The sequence below is a fragment of the Tachysurus vachellii genome, chromosome 3 (assembly GCF_030014155.1).
Source record: "Tachysurus vachellii isolate PV-2020 chromosome 3, HZAU_Pvac_v1, whole genome shotgun sequence".
NCBI classification, from domain to species: Eukaryota; Metazoa; Chordata; class Actinopteri; order Siluriformes; family Bagridae; genus Tachysurus; species Tachysurus vachellii.
In genome coordinates, this window is record NC_083462.1 from 35,131,764 (window position 1) to 35,148,238 (window position 16,475).

General features: G+C 36.2%; 1 protein-coding gene and 48 non-coding genes across 50 annotated transcripts in view; 48 read left to right on the forward strand and 1 right to left on the reverse strand.

Annotated features, from left to right (window-relative positions):
• LOC132843539 (NACHT, LRR and PYD domains-containing protein 3-like) overlaps positions 1-16,475 on the reverse strand; it is a 924,649-nt gene that overhangs the window by 430,579 nt on the left and 477,595 nt on the right. The window lies entirely within an intron of this gene.
• LOC132843760 (5S ribosomal RNA) lies at positions 58-176 on the forward strand. The gene has a single exon (XR_009648287.1). It is a non-coding gene; the product is annotated as a 5S ribosomal RNA (ribosomal RNA).
• Positions 372-490, forward strand: LOC132843761 (5S ribosomal RNA). The gene has a single exon (XR_009648288.1). It is a non-coding gene; the product is annotated as a 5S ribosomal RNA (ribosomal RNA).
• LOC132843762 (5S ribosomal RNA) lies at positions 718-836 on the forward strand. Its single transcript, XR_009648289.1, has one exon. It is a non-coding gene; the product is annotated as a 5S ribosomal RNA (ribosomal RNA).
• Positions 1,079-1,197, forward strand: LOC132843763 (5S ribosomal RNA). The gene has a single exon (XR_009648290.1). It is a non-coding gene; the product is annotated as a 5S ribosomal RNA (ribosomal RNA).
• On the forward strand, positions 1,423-1,541 carry LOC132843764 (5S ribosomal RNA). The gene has a single exon (XR_009648291.1). It is a non-coding gene; the product is annotated as a 5S ribosomal RNA (ribosomal RNA).
• Positions 1,777-1,895, forward strand: LOC132843765 (5S ribosomal RNA). Its single transcript, XR_009648292.1, has one exon. It is a non-coding gene; the product is annotated as a 5S ribosomal RNA (ribosomal RNA).
• LOC132843766 (5S ribosomal RNA) lies at positions 2,111-2,229 on the forward strand. Its single transcript, XR_009648293.1, has one exon. It is a non-coding gene; the product is annotated as a 5S ribosomal RNA (ribosomal RNA).
• LOC132843767 (5S ribosomal RNA) lies at positions 2,405-2,523 on the forward strand. The gene has a single exon (XR_009648294.1). It is a non-coding gene; the product is annotated as a 5S ribosomal RNA (ribosomal RNA).
• LOC132843768 (5S ribosomal RNA) lies at positions 2,721-2,839 on the forward strand. The gene has a single exon (XR_009648295.1). It is a non-coding gene; the product is annotated as a 5S ribosomal RNA (ribosomal RNA).
• Positions 3,085-3,203, forward strand: LOC132843770 (5S ribosomal RNA). Its single transcript, XR_009648297.1, has one exon. It is a non-coding gene; the product is annotated as a 5S ribosomal RNA (ribosomal RNA).
• LOC132843771 (5S ribosomal RNA) lies at positions 3,406-3,524 on the forward strand. The gene has a single exon (XR_009648298.1). It is a non-coding gene; the product is annotated as a 5S ribosomal RNA (ribosomal RNA).
• Positions 3,717-3,835, forward strand: LOC132843772 (5S ribosomal RNA). The gene has a single exon (XR_009648299.1). It is a non-coding gene; the product is annotated as a 5S ribosomal RNA (ribosomal RNA).
• On the forward strand, positions 4,076-4,194 carry LOC132843773 (5S ribosomal RNA). The gene has a single exon (XR_009648300.1). It is a non-coding gene; the product is annotated as a 5S ribosomal RNA (ribosomal RNA).
• Positions 4,406-4,524, forward strand: LOC132843774 (5S ribosomal RNA). The gene has a single exon (XR_009648301.1). It is a non-coding gene; the product is annotated as a 5S ribosomal RNA (ribosomal RNA).
• LOC132843775 (5S ribosomal RNA) lies at positions 4,765-4,883 on the forward strand. The gene has a single exon (XR_009648302.1). It is a non-coding gene; the product is annotated as a 5S ribosomal RNA (ribosomal RNA).
• LOC132843776 (5S ribosomal RNA) lies at positions 5,130-5,248 on the forward strand. Its single transcript, XR_009648303.1, has one exon. It is a non-coding gene; the product is annotated as a 5S ribosomal RNA (ribosomal RNA).
• LOC132843777 (5S ribosomal RNA) lies at positions 5,448-5,566 on the forward strand. Its single transcript, XR_009648304.1, has one exon. It is a non-coding gene; the product is annotated as a 5S ribosomal RNA (ribosomal RNA).
• On the forward strand, positions 5,778-5,896 carry LOC132843778 (5S ribosomal RNA). Its single transcript, XR_009648305.1, has one exon. It is a non-coding gene; the product is annotated as a 5S ribosomal RNA (ribosomal RNA).
• LOC132843779 (5S ribosomal RNA) lies at positions 6,127-6,245 on the forward strand. Its single transcript, XR_009648306.1, has one exon. It is a non-coding gene; the product is annotated as a 5S ribosomal RNA (ribosomal RNA).
• On the forward strand, positions 6,446-6,564 carry LOC132843781 (5S ribosomal RNA). The gene has a single exon (XR_009648308.1). It is a non-coding gene; the product is annotated as a 5S ribosomal RNA (ribosomal RNA).
• Positions 6,773-6,891, forward strand: LOC132843782 (5S ribosomal RNA). The gene has a single exon (XR_009648309.1). It is a non-coding gene; the product is annotated as a 5S ribosomal RNA (ribosomal RNA).
• On the forward strand, positions 7,122-7,240 carry LOC132843783 (5S ribosomal RNA). Its single transcript, XR_009648310.1, has one exon. It is a non-coding gene; the product is annotated as a 5S ribosomal RNA (ribosomal RNA).
• Positions 7,473-7,591, forward strand: LOC132843784 (5S ribosomal RNA). Its single transcript, XR_009648311.1, has one exon. It is a non-coding gene; the product is annotated as a 5S ribosomal RNA (ribosomal RNA).
• On the forward strand, positions 7,783-7,901 carry LOC132843785 (5S ribosomal RNA). Its single transcript, XR_009648312.1, has one exon. It is a non-coding gene; the product is annotated as a 5S ribosomal RNA (ribosomal RNA).
• Positions 8,127-8,245, forward strand: LOC132843592 (5S ribosomal RNA). The gene has a single exon (XR_009648141.1). It is a non-coding gene; the product is annotated as a 5S ribosomal RNA (ribosomal RNA).
• On the forward strand, positions 8,449-8,567 carry LOC132843594 (5S ribosomal RNA). The gene has a single exon (XR_009648142.1). It is a non-coding gene; the product is annotated as a 5S ribosomal RNA (ribosomal RNA).
• LOC132843595 (5S ribosomal RNA) lies at positions 8,761-8,879 on the forward strand. The gene has a single exon (XR_009648143.1). It is a non-coding gene; the product is annotated as a 5S ribosomal RNA (ribosomal RNA).
• LOC132843596 (5S ribosomal RNA) lies at positions 9,125-9,243 on the forward strand. Its single transcript, XR_009648144.1, has one exon. It is a non-coding gene; the product is annotated as a 5S ribosomal RNA (ribosomal RNA).
• LOC132843597 (5S ribosomal RNA) lies at positions 9,457-9,575 on the forward strand. Its single transcript, XR_009648145.1, has one exon. It is a non-coding gene; the product is annotated as a 5S ribosomal RNA (ribosomal RNA).
• Positions 9,821-9,939, forward strand: LOC132843599 (5S ribosomal RNA). Its single transcript, XR_009648147.1, has one exon. It is a non-coding gene; the product is annotated as a 5S ribosomal RNA (ribosomal RNA).
• LOC132843600 (5S ribosomal RNA) lies at positions 10,180-10,298 on the forward strand. The gene has a single exon (XR_009648148.1). It is a non-coding gene; the product is annotated as a 5S ribosomal RNA (ribosomal RNA).
• LOC132843601 (5S ribosomal RNA) lies at positions 10,509-10,627 on the forward strand. Its single transcript, XR_009648149.1, has one exon. It is a non-coding gene; the product is annotated as a 5S ribosomal RNA (ribosomal RNA).
• On the forward strand, positions 10,818-10,936 carry LOC132843602 (5S ribosomal RNA). The gene has a single exon (XR_009648150.1). It is a non-coding gene; the product is annotated as a 5S ribosomal RNA (ribosomal RNA).
• LOC132843603 (5S ribosomal RNA) lies at positions 11,182-11,300 on the forward strand. Its single transcript, XR_009648151.1, has one exon. It is a non-coding gene; the product is annotated as a 5S ribosomal RNA (ribosomal RNA).
• On the forward strand, positions 11,541-11,659 carry LOC132843604 (5S ribosomal RNA). Its single transcript, XR_009648152.1, has one exon. It is a non-coding gene; the product is annotated as a 5S ribosomal RNA (ribosomal RNA).
• LOC132843605 (5S ribosomal RNA) lies at positions 11,895-12,013 on the forward strand. The gene has a single exon (XR_009648153.1). It is a non-coding gene; the product is annotated as a 5S ribosomal RNA (ribosomal RNA).
• On the forward strand, positions 12,231-12,349 carry LOC132843606 (5S ribosomal RNA). The gene has a single exon (XR_009648154.1). It is a non-coding gene; the product is annotated as a 5S ribosomal RNA (ribosomal RNA).
• Positions 12,595-12,713, forward strand: LOC132843607 (5S ribosomal RNA). Its single transcript, XR_009648155.1, has one exon. It is a non-coding gene; the product is annotated as a 5S ribosomal RNA (ribosomal RNA).
• Positions 12,959-13,077, forward strand: LOC132843608 (5S ribosomal RNA). The gene has a single exon (XR_009648157.1). It is a non-coding gene; the product is annotated as a 5S ribosomal RNA (ribosomal RNA).
• LOC132843610 (5S ribosomal RNA) lies at positions 13,318-13,436 on the forward strand. The gene has a single exon (XR_009648159.1). It is a non-coding gene; the product is annotated as a 5S ribosomal RNA (ribosomal RNA).
• LOC132843611 (5S ribosomal RNA) lies at positions 13,667-13,785 on the forward strand. The gene has a single exon (XR_009648160.1). It is a non-coding gene; the product is annotated as a 5S ribosomal RNA (ribosomal RNA).
• On the forward strand, positions 13,996-14,114 carry LOC132843612 (5S ribosomal RNA). The gene has a single exon (XR_009648161.1). It is a non-coding gene; the product is annotated as a 5S ribosomal RNA (ribosomal RNA).
• Positions 14,310-14,428, forward strand: LOC132843613 (5S ribosomal RNA). The gene has a single exon (XR_009648162.1). It is a non-coding gene; the product is annotated as a 5S ribosomal RNA (ribosomal RNA).
• Positions 14,674-14,792, forward strand: LOC132843615 (5S ribosomal RNA). Its single transcript, XR_009648163.1, has one exon. It is a non-coding gene; the product is annotated as a 5S ribosomal RNA (ribosomal RNA).
• On the forward strand, positions 14,989-15,107 carry LOC132843616 (5S ribosomal RNA). Its single transcript, XR_009648164.1, has one exon. It is a non-coding gene; the product is annotated as a 5S ribosomal RNA (ribosomal RNA).
• On the forward strand, positions 15,348-15,466 carry LOC132843617 (5S ribosomal RNA). Its single transcript, XR_009648165.1, has one exon. It is a non-coding gene; the product is annotated as a 5S ribosomal RNA (ribosomal RNA).
• Positions 15,712-15,830, forward strand: LOC132843618 (5S ribosomal RNA). The gene has a single exon (XR_009648166.1). It is a non-coding gene; the product is annotated as a 5S ribosomal RNA (ribosomal RNA).
• LOC132843619 (5S ribosomal RNA) lies at positions 16,051-16,169 on the forward strand. The gene has a single exon (XR_009648167.1). It is a non-coding gene; the product is annotated as a 5S ribosomal RNA (ribosomal RNA).

Here is a 16,475-nt window from a genome sequence, read left to right on the forward strand (position 1 = left end):
AAAAGAAAAGAAAAGAAAAAGCAATTTATAAATGGGTTCAATTCCAACTTTCCTTTCGCTTACGGCCATTCCACTCTGAGAACGCCCGATCTCGTCTGATCTCGGAAGCTAAGCAGAGTCGGGCCTGGTTAGTACTTGGATAGGCGACTGCCTGGGAATACCAGGTGCTGTAAGCTTTTGACATAGGCATTCATTTACTTTACTATTTGAATTCTCTAACAACAACATCTTAATATTCAGACCCTTTCGCTAATGTTTCGATAAAAAAGAAAAGAAAAGAAAAGAAAAGAAAAGAAAAGAAAAGAAAAGAAAAGAAAAGAAAAGAAAAGAAAAAGCAATTTATAAATGGGTTCAATTCCAACTTTCCTTTCGCTTACGGCCATTCCACTCTGAGAACGCCCGATCTCGTCTGATCTCGGAAGCTAAGCAGAGTCGGGCCTGGTTAGTACTTGGATAGGCGACTGCCTGGGAATACCAGGTGCTGTAAGCTTTTGACATAGGCATTCATTTACTTTACTATTTGAATTCTCTAACAACAACATCTTAATATTCAGACCCTTTCGCTAATGTTTCGATAAAAAAGAAAAGAAAAGAAAAGAAAAGAAAAGAAAAGAAAAGAAAAGAAAAAAGAAAAGAAAAGAAAAGAAAAGAAAAGAAAAGAAAAGAAAAGAAAAGAAAAAGCAATTTATAAATGGGTTCAATTCCAACTTTCCTTTCGCTTACGGCCATTCCACTCTGAGAACGCCCGATCTCGTCTGATCTCGGAAGCTAAGCAGAGTCGGGCCTGGTTAGTACTTGGATAGGCGACTGCCTGGGAATACCAGGTGCTGTAAGCTTTTGACATAGGCATTCATTTACTTTACTATTTGAATTCTCTAACAACAACATCTTAATATTCAGACCCTTTCGCTAATGTTTCGATAAAAAAGAAAAGAAAAGAAAAGAAAAGAAAAGAAAAGAAAAGAAAAAAGAAAAGAAAAGAAAAGAAAAGAAAAGAAAAGAAAAGAAAAGAAAAGAAAAGAAAAGAAAAGAAAAGAAAAAGCAATTTATAAATGGGTTCAATTCCAACTTTCCTTTCGCTTACGGCCATTCCACTCTGAGAACGCCCGATCTCGTCTGATCTCGGAAGCTAAGCAGAGTCGGGCCTGGTTAGTACTTGGATAGGCGACTGCCTGGGAATACCAGGTGCTGTAAGCTTTTGACATAGGCATTCATTTACTTTACTATTTGAATTCTCTAACAACAACATCTTAATATTCAGACCCTTTCGCTAATGTTTCGATAGAAAAGAAAAGAAAAGAAAAGAAAAGAAAAGAAAAGAAAAGAAAAGAAAAGAAAAGAAAAGAAAAGAAAAGAAAAGAAAAGAAAAGAAAAGAAAAGAAAAAGCAATTTATAAATGGGTTCAATTCCAACTTTCCTTTCGCTTACGGCCATTCCACTCTGAGAACGCCCGATCTCGTCTGATCTCGGAAGCTAAGCAGAGTCGGGCCTGGTTAGTACTTGGATAGGCGACTGCCTGGGAATACCAGGTGCTGTAAGCTTTTGACATAGGCATTCATTTACTTTACTATTTGAATTCTCTAACAACAACATCTTAATATTCAGACCCTTTCGCTAATGTTTCGATAGAAAAGAAAAGAAAAGAAAAGAAAAGAAAAGAAAAGAAAAGAAAAGAAAAGAAAAGAAAAGAAAAGAAAAGAAAAGAAAAGAAAAGAAAAGAAAAGAAAAGAAAAGAAAAAGCAATTTATAAATGGGTTCAATTCCAACTTTCCTTTCGCTTACGGCCATTCCACTCTGAGAACGCCCGATCTCGTCTGATCTCGGAAGCTAAGCAGAGTCGGGCCTGGTTAGTACTTGGATAGGCGACTGCCTGGGAATACCAGGTGCTGTAAGCTTTTGACATAGGCATTCATTTACTTTACTATTTGAATTCTCTAACAACAACATCTTAATATTCAGACCCTTTCGCTAATGTTTCGATAGAAAAGAAAAGAAAAGAAAAGAAAAGAAAAGAAAAGAAAAGAAAAGAAAAGAAAAGAAAAGAAAAGAAAAGAAAAGAAAAGAAAAGAAAAAGCAATTTATAAATGGGTTCAATTCCAACTTTCCTTTCGCTTACGGCCATTCCACTCTGAGAACGCCCGATCTCGTCTGATCTCGGAAGCTAAGCAGAGTCGGGCCTGGTTAGTACTTGGATAGGCGACTGCCTGGGAATACCAGGTGCTGTAAGCTTTTGACATAGGCATTCATTTACTTTACTATTTGAATTCTCTAACAACAACATCTTAATATTCAGACCCTTTCGCTAATGTTTCGATAAAAAAGAAAAGAAAAGAAAAGAAAAGAAAAGAAAAGAAAAGAAAAGAAAAAGCAATTTATAAATGGGTTCAATTCCAACTTTCCTTTCGCTTACGGCCATTCCACTCTGAGAACGCCCGATCTCGTCTGATCTCGGAAGCTAAGCAGAGTCGGGCCTGGTTAGTACTTGGATAGGCGACTGCCTGGGAATACCAGGTGCTGTAAGCTTTTGACATAGGCATTCATTTACTTTACTATTTGAATTCTCTAACAACAACATCTTAATATTCAGACCCTTTCGCTAATGTTTCGATAAAAAAGAAAAGAAAAGAAAAGAAAAGAAAAGAAAAGAAAAGAAAAGAAAAGAAAAAAGAAAAGAAAAAAACAAGCAATTTATAAATGGGTTCAATTCCAACTTTCCTTTCGCTTACGGCCATTCCACTCTGAGAACGCCCGATCTCGTCTGATCTCGGAAGCTAAGCAGAGTCGGGCCTGGTTAGTACTTGGATAGGCGACTGCCTGGGAATACCAGGTGCTGTAAGCTTTTGACATAGGCATTCATTTACTTTACTATTTGAATTCTCTAACAACAACATCTTAATATTCAGACCCTTTCGCTAATGTTTCGATAAAAAAGAAAAGAAAAGAAAAGAAAAGAAAAGAAAAGAAAAGAAAAGAAAAGAAAAGAAAAGAAAAGAAAAGAAAAGAAAAGAAAAGAAAAGAAAAGAAAAGAAAAGAAAAGAAAAGAAAAAGCAATTTATAAATGGGTTCAATTCCAACTTTCCTTTCGCTTACGGCCATTCCACTCTGAGAACGCCCGATCTCGTCTGATCTCGGAAGCTAAGCAGAGTCGGGCCTGGTTAGTACTTGGATAGGCGACTGCCTGGGAATACCAGGTGCTGTAAGCTTTTGACATAGGCATTCATTTACTTTACTATTTGAATTCTCTAACAACAACATCTTAATATTCAGACCCTTTCGCTAATGTTTCGATAAAAAAGAAAAGAAAAGAAAAGAAAAGAAAAGAAAAGAAAAGAAAAGAAAAGAAAAGAAAAAAGAAAAGAAAAAAACAAGCAATTTATAAATGGGTTCAATTCCAACTTTCCTTTCGCTTACGGCCATTCCACTCTGAGAACGCCCGATCTCGTCTGATCTCGGAAGCTAAGCAGAGTCGGGCCTGGTTAGTACTTGGATAGGCGACTGCCTGGGAATACCAGGTGCTGTAAGCTTTTGACATAGGCATTCATTTACTTTACTATTTGAATTCTCTAACAACAACATCTTAATATTCAGACCCTTTCGCTAATGTTTCGATAAAAAAGAAAAGAAAAGAAAAGAAAAGAAAAGAAAAGAAAAGAAAAGAAAAAAGAAAAGAAAAGAAAAAGCAATTTATAAATGGGTTCAATTCCAACTTTCCTTTCGCTTACGGCCATTCCACTCTGAGAACGCCCGATCTCGTCTGATCTCGGAAGCTAAGCAGAGTCGGGCCTGGTTAGTACTTGGATAGGCGACTGCCTGGGAATACCAGGTGCTGTAAGCTTTTGACATAGGCATTCATTTACTTTACTATTTGAATTCTCTAACAACAACATCTTAATATTCAGACCCTTTCGCTAATGTTTCGATAGAAAAGAAAAGAAAAGAAAAGAAAAGAAAAGAAAAGAAAAGAAAAGAAAAGAAAAGAAAAGAAAAGAAAAGAAAAGAAAAGAAAAGAAAAGAAAAGAAAAGAAAAGAAAAGAAAAAGCAATTTATAAATGGGTTCAATTCCAACTTTCCTTTCGCTTACGGCCATTCCACTCTGAGAACGCCCGATCTCGTCTGATCTCGGAAGCTAAGCAGAGTCGGGCCTGGTTAGTACTTGGATAGGCGACTGCCTGGGAATACCAGGTGCTGTAAGCTTTTGACATAGGCATTCATTTACTTTACTATTTGAATTCTCTAACAACAACATCTTAATATTCAGACCCTTTCGCTAATGTTTCCATAGAAAAAAAAGAAAAGAAAAGAAAAGAAAAGAAAAGAAAAGAAAAGAAAAGAAAAGAAAAAAGAAAAGAAAAGAAAAGAAAAGAAAAAGCAATTTATAAATGGGTTCAATTCCAACTTTCCTTTCGCTTACGGCCATTCCACTCTGAGAACGCCCGATCTCGTCTGATCTCGGAAGCTAAGCAGAGTCGGGCCTGGTTAGTACTTGGATAGGCGACTGCCTGGGAATACCAGGTGCTGTAAGCTTTTGACATAGGCATTCATTTACTTTACTATTTGAATTCTCTAACAACAACATCTTAATATTCAGACCCTTTCGCTAATGTTTCGATAGAAAAGAAAAGAAAAGAAAAGAAAAGAAAAGAAAAGAAAAGAAAAGAAAAGAAAAGAAAAGAAAAGAAAAGAAAAGAAAAGAAAAGAAAAGAAAAGAAAAGAAAAGAAAAGAAAAAGCAATTTATAAATGGGTTCAATTCCAACTTTCCTTTCGCTTACGGCCATTCCACTCTGAGAACGCCCGATCTCGTCTGATCTCGGAAGCTAAGCAGAGTCGGGCCTGGTTAGTACTTGGATAGGCGACTGCCTGGGAATACCAGGTGCTGTAAGCTTTTGACATAGGCATTCATTTACTTTACTATTTGAATTCTCTAACAACAACATCTTAATATTCAGACCCTTTCGCTAATGTTTCGATAGAAACAACAAAGAAAAGAAAAGAAAAGAAAAGAAAAGAAAAGAAAAGAAAAGAAAAGAAAAGAAAAGAAAAGAAAAGAAAAGAAAAGAAAAGAAAAGAAAAGAAAAGAAAAGAAAAGAAAAAGCAATTTATAAATGGGTTCAATTCCAACTTTCCTTTCGCTTACGGCCATTCCACTCTGAGAACGCCCGATCTCGTCTGATCTCGGAAGCTAAGCAGAGTCGGGCCTGGTTAGTACTTGGATAGGCGACTGCCTGGGAATACCAGGTGCTGTAAGCTTTTGACATAGGCATTCATTTACTTTACTATTTGAATTCTCTAACAACAACATCTTAATATTCAGACCCTTTCGCTAATGTTTCCATAGAAAACAAAGAAAAGAAAAGAAAAGAAAAGAAAAGAAAAGAAAAGAAAAGAAAAGAAAAGAAAAGAAAAAAACAAGCAATTTATAAATGGGTTCAATTCCAACTTTCCTTTCGCTTACGGCCATTCCACTCTGAGAACGCCCGATCTCGTCTGATCTCGGAAGCTAAGCAGAGTCGGGCCTGGTTAGTACTTGGATAGGCGACTGCCTGGGAATACCAGGTGCTGTAAGCTTTTGACATAGGCATTCATTTACTTTACTATTTGAATTCTCTAACAACAACATCTTAATATTCAGACCCTTTCGCTAATGTTTCGATAAAAAAGAAAAGAAAAGAAAAGAAAAGAAAAGAAAAGAAAAGAAAAAAGAAAAAAGAAAAAAGAAAAGAAAAGAAAAGAAAAGAAAAAGCAATTTATAAATGGGTTCAATTCCAACTTTCCTTTCGCTTACGGCCATTCCACTCTGAGAACGCCCGATCTCGTCTGATCTCGGAAGCTAAGCAGAGTCGGGCCTGGTTAGTACTTGGATAGGCGACTGCCTGGGAATACCAGGTGCTGTAAGCTTTTGACATAGGCATTCATTTACTTTACTATTTGAATTCTCTAACAACAACATCTTAATATTCAGACCCTTTCGCTAATGTTTCGATAGAAAAGAAAAGAAAAGAAAAGAAAAGAAAAGAAAAGAAAAGAAAAGAAAAGAAAAGAAAAGAAAAGAAAAGAAAAGAAAAGAAAAGAAAAGAAAAGAAAAGAAAAAGCAATTTATAAATGGGTTCAATTCCAACTTTCCTTTCGCTTACGGCCATTCCACTCTGAGAACGCCCGATCTCGTCTGATCTCGGAAGCTAAGCAGAGTCGGGCCTGGTTAGTACTTGGATAGGCGACTGCCTGGGAATACCAGGTGCTGTAAGCTTTTGACATAGGCATTCATTTACTTTACTATTTGAATTCTCTAACAACAACATCTTAATATTCAGACCCTTTCGCTAATGTTTCGATAGAAAAGAAAAGAAAAGAAAAGAAAAGAAAAGAAAAGAAAAGAAAAGAAAAGAAAAGAAAAGAAAAGAAAAGAAAAAGCAATTTATAAATGGGTTCAATTCCAACTTTCCTTTCGCTTACGGCCATTCCACTCTGAGAACGCCCGATCTCGTCTGATCTCGGAAGCTAAGCAGAGTCGGGCCTGGTTAGTACTTGGATAGGCGACTGCCTGGGAATACCAGGTGCTGTAAGCTTTTGACATAGGCATTCATTTACTTTACTATTTGAATTCTCTAACAACAACATCTTAATATTCAGACCCTTTCGCTAATGTTTCCATAGAAAACAAAGAAAAGAAAAGAAAAGAAAAGAAAAGAAAAGAAAAGAAAAGAAAAGAGAAAAGAAAAGAGAAAAGAAAAAATCAAGCAATTTATAAATGGGTTCAATTCCAACTTTCCTTTCGCTTACGGCCATTCCACTCTGAGAACGCCCGATCTCGTCTGATCTCGGAAGCTAAGCAGAGTCGGGCCTGGTTAGTACTTGGATAGGCGACTGCCTGGGAATACCAGGTGCTGTAAGCTTTTGACATAGGCATTCATTTACTTTACTATTTGAATTCTCTAACAACAACATCTTAATATTCAGACCCTTTCGCTAATGTTTCGATAAAAAAGAAAAGAAAAGAAAAGAAAAGAAAAGAAAAGAAAAGAAAAGAAAAGAAAAGAAAAGAAAAGAAAAGAAAAGAAAAGAAAAGAAAAGAAAAGAAAAGAAAAAGCAATTTATAAATGGGTTCAATTCCAACTTTCCTTTCGCTTACGGCCATTCCACTCTGAGAACGCCCGATCTCGTCTGATCTCGGAAGCTAAGCAGAGTCGGGCCTGGTTAGTACTTGGATAGGCGACTGCCTGGGAATACCAGGTGCTGTAAGCTTTTGACATAGGCATTCATTTACTTTACTATTTGAATTCTCTAACAACAACATCTTAATATTCAGACCCTTTCGCTAATGTTTCGATAAAAAAGAAAAGAAAAGAAAAGAAAAGAAAAGAAAAGAAAAGAAAAGAAAAGAAAAGAAAAGAAAAGAAAAGAAAAAAGAAAAGAAAAGAAAAGAAAAGAAAAGAAAAAGCAATTTATAAATGGGTTCAATTCCAACTTTCCTTTCGCTTACGGCCATTCCACTCTGAGAACGCCCGATCTCGTCTGATCTCGGAAGCTAAGCAGAGTCGGGCCTGGTTAGTACTTGGATAGGCGACTGCCTGGGAATACCAGGTGCTGTAAGCTTTTGACATAGGCATTCATTTACTTTACTATTTGAATTCTCTAACAACAACATCTTAATATTCAGACCCTTTCGCTAATGTTTCGATAAAAAAGAAAAGAAAAGAAAAGAAAAGAAAAGAAAAAAGAAAAAAGAAAAAAGAAAAGAAAAAAACAAGCAATTTATAAATGGGTTCAATTCCAACTTTCCTTTCGCTTACGGCCATTCCACTCTGAGAACGCCCGATCTCGTCTGATCTCGGAAGCTAAGCAGAGTCGGGCCTGGTTAGTACTTGGATAGGCGACTGCCTGGGAATACCAGGTGCTGTAAGCTTTTGACATAGGCATTCATTTACTTTACTATTTGAATTCTCTAACAACAACATCTTAATATTCAGACCCTTTCGCTAATGTTTCGATAAAAAAGAAAAGAAAAGAAAAGAAAAGAAAAGAAAAGAAAAGAAAAGAAAAGAAAAGAAAAGAAAAGAAAAGAAAAGAAAAGAAAAGAAAAGAAAAGAAAAAGCAATTTATAAATGGGTTCAATTCCAACTTTCCTTTCGCTTACGGCCATTCCACTCTGAGAACGCCCGATCTCGTCTGATCTCGGAAGCTAAGCAGAGTCGGGCCTGGTTAGTACTTGGATAGGCGACTGCCTGGGAATACCAGGTGCTGTAAGCTTTTGACATAGGCATTCATTTACTTTACTATTTGAATTCTCTAACAACAACATCTTAATATTCAGACCCTTTCGCTAATGTTTCGATAGAAAACAAAGAAAAGAAAAGAAAAGAAAAGAAAAGAAAAGAAAAGAAAAGAAAAGAAAAGAAAAGAAAAGAAAAAACAAGCAATTTATAAATGGGTTCAATTCCAACTTTCCTTTCGCTTACGGCCATTCCACTCTGAGAACGCCCGATCTCGTCTGATCTCGGAAGCTAAGCAGAGTCGGGCCTGGTTAGTACTTGGATAGGCGACTGCCTGGGAATACCAGGTGCTGTAAGCTTTTGACATAGGCATTCATTTACTTTACTATTTGAATTCTCTAACAACAACATCTTAATATTCAGACCCTTTCGCTAATGTTTCCATAGAAAAGCAAAGAAAAGAAAAGAAAAGAAAAGAAAAGAAAAAAGAAAAGAAAAAAGAAAAGAAAAAACAAGCAATTTATAAATGGGTTCAATTCCAACTTTCCTTTCGCTTACGGCCATTCCACTCTGAGAACGCCCGATCTCGTCTGATCTCGGAAGCTAAGCAGAGTCGGGCCTGGTTAGTACTTGGATAGGCGACTGCCTGGGAATACCAGGTGCTGTAAGCTTTTGACATAGGCATTCATTTACTTTACTATTTGAATTCTCTAACAACAACATCTTAATATTCAGACCCTTTCGCTAATGTTTCGATAGAAAAGAAAAGAAAAGAAAAGAAAAGAAAAGAAAAGAAAAGAAAAGAAAAGAAAAGAAAAGAAAAGAAAAGAAAAGAAAAGAAAAGAAAAGAAAAGAAAAGAAAAGAAAAGAAAAGAAAAAGCAATTTATAAATGGGTTCAATTCCAACTTTCCTTTCGCTTACGGCCATTCCACTCTGAGAACGCCCGATCTCGTCTGATCTCGGAAGCTAAGCAGAGTCGGGCCTGGTTAGTACTTGGATAGGCGACTGCCTGGGAATACCAGGTGCTGTAAGCTTTTGACATAGGCATTCATTTACTTTACTATTTGAATTCTCTAACAACAACATCTTAATATTCAGACCCTTTCGCTAATGTTTCGATAGAAAAGAAAAGAAAAGAAAAGAAAAGAAAAGAAAAGAAAAGAAAAGAAAAGAAAAGAAAAGAAAAGAAAAAAAGAAAAGAAAAGAAAAAGCAATTTATAAATGGGTTCAATTCCAACTTTCCTTTCGCTTACGGCCATTCCACTCTGAGAACGCCCGATCTCGTCTGATCTCGGAAGCTAAGCAGAGTCGGGCCTGGTTAGTACTTGGATAGGCGACTGCCTGGGAATACCAGGTGCTGTAAGCTTTTGACATAGGCATTCATTTACTTTACTATTTGAATTCTCTAACAACAACATCTTAATATTCAGACCCTTTCGCTAATGTTTCGATAGAAAAGAAAAGAAAAGAAAAGAAAAGAAAAGAAAAGAAAAGAAAAGAAAAGAAAAGAAAAGAAAAGAAAAGAAAAGAAAAGAAAAGAAAAGAAAAGAAAAGAAAAGAAAAGAAAAGAAAAAGCAATTTATAAATGGGTTCAATTCCAACTTTCCTTTCGCTTACGGCCATTCCACTCTGAGAACGCCCGATCTCGTCTGATCTCGGAAGCTAAGCAGAGTCGGGCCTGGTTAGTACTTGGATAGGCGACTGCCTGGGAATACCAGGTGCTGTAAGCTTTTGACATAGGCATTCATTTACTTTACTATTTGAATTCTCTAACAACAACATCTTAATATTCAGACCCTTTCGCTAATGTTTCGATAGAAAAGAAAAGAAAAGAAAAGAAAAGAAAAGAAAAGAAAAGAAAAGAAAAGAAAAGAAAAGAAAAGAAAAGAAAAGAAAAGAAAAGAAAAGAAAAGAAAAGAAAAGAAAAGAAAAAGCAATTTATAAATGGGTTCAATTCCAACTTTCCTTTCGCTTACGGCCATTCCACTCTGAGAACGCCCGATCTCGTCTGATCTCGGAAGCTAAGCAGAGTCGGGCCTGGTTAGTACTTGGATAGGCGACTGCCTGGGAATACCAGGTGCTGTAAGCTTTTGACATAGGCATTCATTTACTTTACTATTTGAATTCTCTAACAACAACATCTTAATATTCAGACCCTTTCGCTAATGTTTCGATAAAAAAGAAAAGAAAAGAAAAGAAAAGAAAAGAAAAGAAAAGAAAAGAAAAGAAAAGAAAAGAAAAGAAAAGAAAAGAAAAGAAAAAGCAATTTATAAATGGGTTCAATTCCAACTTTCCTTTCGCTTACGGCCATTCCACTCTGAGAACGCCCGATCTCGTCTGATCTCGGAAGCTAAGCAGAGTCGGGCCTGGTTAGTACTTGGATAGGCGACTGCCTGGGAATACCAGGTGCTGTAAGCTTTTGACATAGGCATTCATTTACTTTACTATTTGAATTCTCTAACAACAACATCTTAATATTCAGACCCTTTCGCTAATGTTTCGATAGAAAAGAAAAGAAAAGAAAAGAAAAGAAAAGAAAAGAAAAGAAAAGAAAAGAAAAGAAAAGAAAAAGCAATTTATAAATGGGTTCAATTCCAACTTTCCTTTCGCTTACGGCCATTCCACTCTGAGAACGCCCGATCTCGTCTGATCTCGGAAGCTAAGCAGAGTCGGGCCTGGTTAGTACTTGGATAGGCGACTGCCTGGGAATACCAGGTGCTGTAAGCTTTTGACATAGGCATTCATTTACTTTACTATTTGAATTCTCTAACAACAACATCTTAATATTCAGACCCTTTCGCTAATGTTTCGATAGAAAAGAAAAGAAAAGAAAAGAAAAGAAAAGAAAAGAAAAGAAAAGAAAAGAAAAGAAAAGAAAAGAAAAGAAAAGAAAAGAAAAGAAAAGAAAAGAAAAGAAAAGAAAAGAAAAGAAAAAGCAATTTATAAATGGGTTCAATTCCAACTTTCCTTTCGCTTACGGCCATTCCACTCTGAGAACGCCCGATCTCGTCTGATCTCGGAAGCTAAGCAGAGTCGGGCCTGGTTAGTACTTGGATAGGCGACTGCCTGGGAATACCAGGTGCTGTAAGCTTTTGACATAGGCATTCATTTACTTTACTATTTGAATTCTCTAACAACAACATCTTAATATTCAGACCCTTTCGCTAATGTTTCGATAGAAAAGAAAAGAAAAGAAAAGAAAAGAAAAGAAAAGAAAAGAAAAGAAAAGAAAAGAAAAGAAAAGAAAAGAAAAGAAAAGAAAAGAAAAGAAAAGAAAAGAAAAGAAAAGAAAAAGCAATTTATAAATGGGTTCAATTCCAACTTTCCTTTCGCTTACGGCCATTCCACTCTGAGAACGCCCGATCTCGTCTGATCTCGGAAGCTAAGCAGAGTCGGGCCTGGTTAGTACTTGGATAGGCGACTGCCTGGGAATACCAGGTGCTGTAAGCTTTTGACATAGGCATTCATTTACTTTACTATTTGAATTCTCTAACAACAACATCTTAATATTCAGACCCTTTCGCTAATGTTTCGATAGAAAAGAAAAGAAAAGAAAAGAAAAGAAAAGAAAAGAAAAGAAAAGAAAAGAAAAGAAAAGAAAAGAAAAGAAAAGAAAAGAAAAGAAAAGAAAAGAAAAGAAAAGAAAAAGCAATTTATAAATGGGTTCAATTCCAACTTTCCTTTCGCTTACGGCCATTCCACTCTGAGAACGCCCGATCTCGTCTGATCTCGGAAGCTAAGCAGAGTCGGGCCTGGTTAGTACTTGGATAGGCGACTGCCTGGGAATACCAGGTGCTGTAAGCTTTTGACATAGGCATTCATTTACTTTACTATTTGAATTCTCTAACAACAACATCTTAATATTCAGACCCTTTCGCTAATGTTTCGATAGAAAAGAAAAGAAAAGAAAAGAAAAGAAAAGAAAAGAAAAGAAAAGAAAAGAAAAGAAAAGAAAAAAGAAAAGAAAAGAAAAGAAAAGAAAAAGCAATTTATAAATGGGTTCAATTCCAACTTTCCTTTCGCTTACGGCCATTCCACTCTGAGAACGCCCGATCTCGTCTGATCTCGGAAGCTAAGCAGAGTCGGGCCTGGTTAGTACTTGGATAGGCGACTGCCTGGGAATACCAGGTGCTGTAAGCTTTTGACATAGGCATTCATTTACTTTACTATTTGAATTCTCTAACAACAACATCTTAATATTCAGACCCTTTCGCTAATGTTTCGATAGAAAAGAAAAGAAAAGAAAAGAAAAGAAAAGAAAAGAAAAGAAAAGAAAAGAAAAGAAAAGAAAAGAAAAGAAAAGAAAAGAAAAGAAAAGAAAAGAAAAGAAAAGAAAAGAAAAGAAAAAGCAATTTATAAATGGGTTCAATTCCAACTTTCCTTTCGCTTACGGCCATTCCACTCTGAGAACGCCCGATCTCGTCTGATCTCGGAAGCTAAGCAGAGTCGGGCCTGGTTAGTACTTGGATAGGCGACTGCCTGGGAATACCAGGTGCTGTAAGCTTTTGACATAGGCATTCATTTACTTTACTATTTGAATTCTCTAACAACAACATCTTAATATTCAGACCCTTTCGCTAATGTTTCGATAGAAAAGAAAAGAAAAGAAAAGAAAAGAAAAGAAAAGAAAAGAAAAGAAAAGAAAAGAAAAGAAAAGAAAAGAAAAGAAAAGAAAAGAAAAGAAAAGAAAAGAAAAGAAAAGAAAAGAAAAAGCAATTTATAAATGGGTTCAATTCCAACTTTCCTTTCGCTTACGGCCATTCCACTCTGAGAACGCCCGATCTCGTCTGATCTCGGAAGCTAAGCAGAGTCGGGCCTGGTTAGTACTTGGATAGGCGACTGCCTGGGAATACCAGGTGCTGTAAGCTTTTGACATAGGCATTCATTTACTTTACTATTTGAATTCTCTAACAACAACATCTTAATATTCAGACCCTTTCGCTAATGTTTCGATAGAAAAGAAAAGAAAAGAAAAGAAAAGAAAAGAAAAGAAAAGAAAAGAAAAGAAAAGAAAAGAAAAGAAAAGAAAAGAAAAGAAAAGAAAAGAAAAGAAAAGAAAAGAAAAGAAAAAGCAATTTATAAATGGGTTCAATTCCAACTTTCCTTTCGCTTACGGCCATTCCACTCTGAGAACGCCCGATCTCGTCTGATCTCGGAAGCTAAGCAGAGTCGGGCCTGGTTAGTACTTGGATAGGCGACTGCCTGGGAATACCAGGTGCTGTAAGCTTTTGACATAGGCATTCATTTACTTTACTATTTGAATTCTCTAACAACAACATCTTAATATTCAGACCCTTTCGCTAATGTTTCGATAGAAAAGAAAAGAAAAGAAAAGAAAAGAAAAGAAAAGAAAAGAAAAGAAAAGAAAAGAAAAGAAAAGAAAAGAAAAGAAAAGAAAAGAAAAGAAAAGAAAAGAAAAAGCAATTTATAAATGGGTTCAATTCCAACTTTCCTTTCGCTTACGGCCATTCCACTCTGAGAACGCCCGATCTCGTCTGATCTCGGAAGCTAAGCAGAGTCGGGCCTGGTTAGTACTTGGATAGGCGACTGCCTGGGAATACCAGGTGCTGTAAGCTTTTGACATAGGCATTCATTTACTTTACTATTTGAATTCTCTAACAACAACATCTTAATATTCAGACCCTTTCGCTAATGTTTCGATAAAAAAGAAAAGAAAAGAAAAGAAAAGAAAAGAAAAGAAAAGAAAAGAAAAGAAAAGAAAAGAAAAGAAAAGAAAAGAAAAGAAAAAGCAATTTATAAATGGGTTCAATTCCAACTTTCCTTTCGCTTACGGCCATTCCACTCTGAGAACGCCCGATCTCGTCTGATCTCGGAAGCTAAGCAGAGTCGGGCCTGGTTAGTACTTGGATAGGCGACTGCCTGGGAATACCAGGTGCTGTAAGCTTTTGACATAGGCATTCATTTACTTTACTATTTGAATTCTCTAACAACAACATCTTAATATTCAGACCCTTTCGCTAATGTTTCGATAGAAAAGAAAAGAAAAGAAAAGAAAAGAAAAGAAAAGAAAAGAAAAGAAAAGAAAAGAAAAGAAAAGAAAAAGCAATTTATAAATGGGTTCAATTCCAACTTTCCTTTCGCTTACGGCCATTCCACTCTGAGAACGCCCGATCTCGTCTGATCTCGGAAGCTAAGCAGAGTCGGGCCTGGTTAGTACTTGGATAGGCGACTGCCTGGGAATACCAGGTGCTGTAAGCTTTTGACATAGGCATTCATTTACTTTACTATTTGAATTCTCTAACAACAACATCTTAATATTCAGACCCTTTCGCTAATGTTTCGATAAAAAAGAAAAGAAAAGAAAAGAAAAGAAAAGAAAAGAAAAGAAAAGAAAAGAAAAGAAAAGAAAAGAAAAGAAAAGAAAAGAAAAGAAAAGAAAAGAAAAGAAAAGAAAAGAAAAGAAAAAGCAATTTATAAATGGGTTCAATTCCAACTTTCCTTTCGCTTACGGCCATTCCACTCTGAGAACGCCCGATCTCGTCTGATCTCGGAAGCTAAGCAGAGTCGGGCCTGGTTAGTACTTGGATAGGCGACTGCCTGGGAATACCAGGTGCTGTAAGCTTTTGACATAGGCATTCATTTACTTTACTATTTGAATTCTCTAACAACAACATCTTAATATTCAGACCCTTTCGCTAATGTTTCCATAAAAAACAAAACAAAACAAAACAAAACAAAACAAAAAAAAACAAAAAAAAAAAAAAAAGAAAAGAAAAAACAAGCAATTTATAAATGGGTTCAATTCCAACTTTCCTTTCGCTTACGGCCATTCCACTCTGAGAACGCCCGATCTCGTCTGATCTCGGAAGCTAAGCAGAGTCGGGCCTGGTTAGTACTTGGATAGGCGACTGCCTGGGAATACCAGGTGCTGTAAGCTTTTGACATAGGCATTCATTTACTTTACTATTTGAATTCTCTAACAACAACATCTTAATATTCAGACCCTTTCGCTAATGTTTCGATAGAAAAGAAAAGAAAAGAAAAGAAAAGAAAAGAAAAGAAAAGAAAAGAAAAGAAAAGAAAAGAAAAGAAAAGAAAAGAAAAGAAAAGAAAAGAAAAGAAAAGAAAAGAAAAGAAAAAGCAATTTATAAATGGGTTCAATTCCAACTTTCCTTTCGCTTACGGCCATTCCACTCTGAGAACGCCCGATCTCGTCTGATCTCGGAAGCTAAGCAGAGTCGGGCCTGGTTAGTACTTGGATAGGCGACTGCCTGGGAATACCAGGTGCTGTAAGCTTTTGACATAGGCATTCATTTACTTTACTATTTGAATTCTCTAACAACAACATCTTAATATTCAGACCCTTTCGCTAATGTTTCGATAGAAAAGAAAAGAAAAGAAAAGAAAAGAAAAGAAAAGAAAAGAAAAGAAAAGAAAAGAAAAGAAAAGAAAAGAAAAGAAAAGAAAAGAAAAGAAAAGAAAAGAAAAGAAAAGAAAAGAAAAAGCAATTTATAAATGGGTTCAATTCCAACTTTCCTTTCGCTTACGGCCATTCCACTCTGAGAACGCCCGATCTCGTCTGATCTCGGAAGCTAAGCAGAGTCGGGCCTGGTTAGTACTTGGATAGGCGACTGCCTGGGAATACCAGGTGCTGTAAGCTTTTGACATAGGCATTCATTTACTTTACTATTTGAATTCTCTAACAACAACATCTTAATATTCAGACCCTTTCGCTAATGTTTCGATAAAAAAGAAAAGAAAAGAAAAGAAAAGAAAAGAAAAGAAAAGAAAAGAAAAGAAAAGAAAAGAAAAGAAAAGAAAAGAAAAGAAAAGAAAAGAAAAAGCAATTTATAAATGGGTTCAATTCCAACTTTCCTTTCGCTTACGGCCATTCCACTCTGAGAACGCCCGATCTCGTCTGATCTCGGAAGCTAAGCAGAGTCGGGCCTGGTTAGTACTTGGATAGGCGACTGCCTGGGAATACCAGGTGCTGTAAGCTTTTGACATAGGCATTCATTTACTTTACTATTTGAATTCTCTAACAACAACATCTTAATATTCAGACCCTTTCGCTAATGTTTCCATAGAAAACAAAAAGAAGAAAAAAGAGAAGAAAAAAGAGAAGAAAAAAGAAAAGAAAAAAGAAAAGAAAAAAGAAAAGAAAAAAACAAGCAATTTATAAATGGGTTCAATTCCAACTTTCCTTTCGCTTACGGCCATTCCACTCTGAGAACGCCCGATCTCGTCTGATCTCGGAAGCTAAGCAGAGTCGGGCCTGGTTAGTACTTGGATAGGCGACTGCCTG